We start from the raw sequence: 1,297 nt of genomic DNA on the forward strand, positions 1-1,297 counted from the left end.
TACAATGGGGCACAGCGGGAGGAAACTTAAAGGAGAACTATGAGGTGAGTGCTTTTCACTCACCTCATAGTTCTAGCCGACCTGTGACAATGAGACTGTCACAGGTCGGCTCAGTAGATCGGGAGGTGAGCGAACACATACCGGCGTTCCCTCACCTCTCGATCCTGTCACGGCTCTCTGCCGTGACAGGGGGAGGGGCTGGATTCCCCTCTCCCCGCTCCGATCCGCCAGCGCTGACTGGCGGAACGGACGGGGGAGGGGGCGGGTACAGCTGGCTCTGCCTCTAGATAGGCAAAGCCAGCTATCACTCACGCAGCTGGGCGGATCCCGTCATCTAAGTCGTGATCCGCTCCGGCTGCGGCGTCTCAGTATACCGCGAGCTGTAGCTCGCGGTATACTGAGCTTAGGGTAACGGGAGGACGCTAGTTTGTGTCCTCCCGTTACCCTAAGGAGAACTATGGGGAAAAACACCCCCATATATAGGGCCTCCAATAGTATCCAGTAAATAATCCTCAAAAGATCTTGAGTCAGTATAATGACACCCAGATGGCAAAAAAAAGCTGACAGGGGTTATAACCCTCCCTTACTCTATCCTAAATATATTTTAAAAATGGCTTCAGTATTGCAGAATTGCAAATTGTTTTTAATAAATCTGTTTTAAAGCTTTTCAACTGGAGATCCTGCCAGTAATAACACTTCCTGTTGCAGGCTGACAACATTAAGCCATTGCCTTGCAATTAGCAGCAGTATTGTCAGCCTATTGTGTGAGCTTCTTCACTTAGCTGTTAGGCTATTTATCAGGTCTGTCAATCTGTCAGATAAGAAGCTCCAATGGCCAACTAAAGATGCTCACAGGACAGACTGGCAATGCTGCTGCTAATTGCAAGCTCCCGAATGTTCTCAGTCTGTTACTGGAAGTGTTGTTACAGGTAGGATCTCCAGTTAAAAATCTTTTCAGCAGATTCACAAAAAATGATTTACTTAAAGCAGAAGTAAAGCCCCTTTTTACCCCACAGTATACTTGCACATTAGGGCACACTTGCTTACAAGTGTGCCCTTCTCCAGCGCTGTTGGATCGATCTTCAGTCCTCAATGCAGTCCCTAACCGCCGCCATGTCTGCCACTGACACTTCCAGGTTTTTAGAAGTCCTCTTAGGCTGTTGGGTGGCCACAAATGATGTAACTTACATCCCCCGACACCTGGCCCTTCCACTGCATCTTAGAGATGCCATGGATAGGCACGATGATGCCATGCACAGTGCATGCGCTGTACAGCAGGGGTATCCCTAGCATAATT

Source organism: Nanorana parkeri, unplaced genomic scaffold (genome assembly GCF_000935625.1).
Source record: "Nanorana parkeri isolate BGI_ZX_2015 unplaced genomic scaffold, ASM93562v1 scaffold53, whole genome shotgun sequence".
NCBI classification, from domain to species: Eukaryota; Metazoa; Chordata; class Amphibia; order Anura; family Dicroglossidae; genus Nanorana; species Nanorana parkeri.